The sequence below is a fragment of the Lipotes vexillifer genome, unplaced genomic scaffold (genome assembly GCF_000442215.2).
Source record: "Lipotes vexillifer unplaced genomic scaffold, Lipotes_vexillifer_v1.1 scaffold12, whole genome shotgun sequence".
Lineage (NCBI taxonomy): Eukaryota > Metazoa > Chordata > Mammalia > Artiodactyla > Lipotidae > Lipotes > Lipotes vexillifer.
This window is the reverse complement of record NW_006796716.1, coordinates 5,226,243-5,229,397: the sequence shown is the minus strand read 5'-3', so window position 1 is coordinate 5,229,397 and position 3,155 is coordinate 5,226,243.

The following is a 3,155-nucleotide window of genomic DNA, read 5'->3' as shown; positions in this document are numbered from 1 at the left end:
GCAGGAATAAATCACTCTCCTTCGTACAGGTACAAAGCTTGCTCTTCCACAGACCTCTGGAATAAAGTCAATGTTTACAATTTAAAGGGTTATTTGGTTGGGATGCTGTTGGCACATAAAGTAAGGGTAAATAGTTTGAAGTTTCAGTAGAGCTGGGCAGAATGTGTTTTTTTAAATAAATAAAACATTTAAAAAAATGAGAAACCAAAATAATCCTTGAGGGCAAGTAACTTGTCTCTTTAAACTTGCTGATACTTAATTGGTCCAGTATAGTTTGTGTTCTTAGTCTTTTTAGCCTTGAAGACAGGGGAGGGAAGATAAGAAGTCTAATAGTTGGGACACCTAATTTTATCTATCTGTCCACCTACCTACGTACACATGTATATATATATGCACATACTCAAACAGTCCTCACAACAACTCTGCAAGGGAACCAGCTCCGTTTTGCAGAGGAACTGAGGTGTAGAGAGGTTGAAAAACCTGTAGGGTCACACAGTAAGCTCAAAGTCAGGGCTGTTTGACTCCACAGCTTTCCATCATCGTGATGTTGGTATCGGACACATCCCAGAACCTAGAGAAGAGACGTTTTCTTTGATAGTTCTTTGTTCCCTGTTACACACCCAGTGATTCATCATTAGTTTGCAGCTGATCCTAAATGCTCTCAGAGCTCTCTGGGAAGCTGGGAGAAAATATCCCAGTATCTTTTGGGAGCTAGTTAGAACCCCCCTGCCCCACCCTTTGAAACAGGCTTGACAATTTTGACGACGACAGGCTACAGGTCAAATCTCCTGAATTCCCATCTTCTGCCAAGACACCCCCACTGCCATCACTAGATTTATATTTCCATTTCTCAATGACCCAAATGCATTCTTAATTTTTCTGCCAACTAGGACTTACTAATGGATACATATCCTTACCAAGGTTTACTATCATCTCTGGCTATATTATAGTGGCGGAGCAAAGTGGGTAATGGGAAAATCAAGTTTGATTCCTAGGTTTTCGGCTTGAGCAAGAGTGGATAGGTAGACTAGAGATGGAGTGCTGAGACTGGAGCAGGGAGAGTATTTCGGGCAAAAGAGAGCATGTCAGAAGGCCTGCAGTGGAAAGAGTGTGGCATTTTCAAGGCAGTAATAAATGAGCTCTTTGGAGAATGCCTCACCTTAGGAAATAGTATGTGGGTAACTGAGGATTTGATAACAAATTTCAAAGGAAGCCCATAGGGTGTTGTCTCAGAAACGATGGAATTTCTCACATCCAAATATGTAACCTCTTATGTCCTTTCATTCATTCAGTAATACAGATGGCAGGCAATATGATATTTAGTGGTAGCTGGTGGATACAGTTAACCTAATCAAATGCATTAATCAATCCATTGAGTAAAGAAGACAGATGAGTCAAAGCAATGACTTTGGAATGAGATATATGTTTGAACTTTACTAGCTATATGACTTTGGACATTTTACTTAGCCTTTCTAGTTTTCTTGTGTATACAATGTGGTGGTTAATAGCATGAAAATTAAATGAGATAATGTAAAAGTTACTGGTCATACACTAAATGCCCAGAAGTTTTTAATGTAAATACTAATATAAAAAACGCTACAACAGAGGAGAGATGCTTAGCATAAAATCTAAAAAAGAGGAAATCAACGAGCAAGCGTTTACCAGTGCAGGACTAGCATTGTTAGGAGGGTCACCGTGACCTAGGAGAACTTAAAATATGACTAGAGAAATCACTAGGCATTTGTGGTCTGTGTGGTAGGAACTGCCTCCTGATAGGCACTTCCTGCTGGAGTCAGCAAACTTGACACGCCTCTAACATTCGTTATCACGCGGCATCAAGTCTTAACACTCCCTTCAAAATATGAGTGCATGAAGGAACCAATGTTAAATCCAAGACTTAAGAATGGTTTCAAATAGATGGTGCTCTGTACAAATCAACAAGAAAATATTGATTTTGGAATTATTTTGCTGCCTCATCCCACTCTAAGAAAATGGTTACCGTTTTATATTTGTATTTCATCCATGTTAATAAATTTACAACTTGGACGTAATTACGAGCGTCTTTCCCGCAGTTGCTTATGTCCCGCAGACAGCATTTCCCCCGTCTTCCTCCACTGTCTCTCCGGAGTGTGGTTAGCCTCCAGGCTCTGGTTTGAACGGGCCAGCGCTGAAATCCTGCCTCTAGGTTGCTCACTAGCTGTGCAGCTTCTGGCGTGTAAGATAGTAAAAAGTATAAACTTTGTGGGATTGTTGTGAGGGTTAATGAGATAATGTTCAGTTTCAGTGCCCCATAACTGGTAGCTGTTATGTTTGAGTTTAGCAGGAAAATCCTCTTTATCATGAACAGCTCGTTTCGTTATCCTTTTTTCCTGCTTCAGCATATCAGATACGCCTCTGCAAACCTGTACTCCAGGTGCAGTAGGTGTTTGGATCTTGATCCTATCTCTACGGCTTTTCTTCCTCTTTCAGCCCTTTGGTACCAGTACGTTCCTCCTCTTTATTTATATGCTCCAGGCATAACTGGGAGGCTGAGTTGAAGCGACAAAGGGAGAGGAGGACAGGCTGGACAGAGGGCGTAGATAACAGGTTTTGGCCCAGCAGGGTCAGCGTGGCCTGTGATCTTGAAGAAGGAATGTGGAGATGGGTGGAGCAGAGCGGAGGAGGCAAATGGGGTGCACACAGGACACTGGGGATGAGAAAGAAGAGACAACCAATTTAGATCCTAAGTCCACTTGGGCGATGAAGGGCAAATAGAGAAATCTTTTCAATCCCTTCTTGGGAAGGAGGACAAACGCCCAAGGAGGCCCCTCACCCGACTCCGCTCTGGACCCAGCTCCCCAGCGGCCCCTAGGGAACCCGCGATCGAGATTAGACCTCCAAGCTGCCTAGACGGGCCCCGGAAGTGCGCGCCGAGGAGCAGGCGTTTCTAGTCCCCTTGGAGGCCGAGGTCGCCGACGCCGCCGGGACGCGCTGCTGGCTGAGCGAGTGAGTGTTGCTGTTCGCCGCTGGGGCGGCGGGAGAGGGTCGGGCAGGGAGGAATCTCTTGGGGTCGGGGTGGGGCGCGCTGCCGGCCGCCGGGCGCCCCCCGCGGCGGGGGCCAGTCTGCCTGCAGGGAAGACGAGGCTCCCCCGACCGCCCCCAGGCCGGGAACCTCT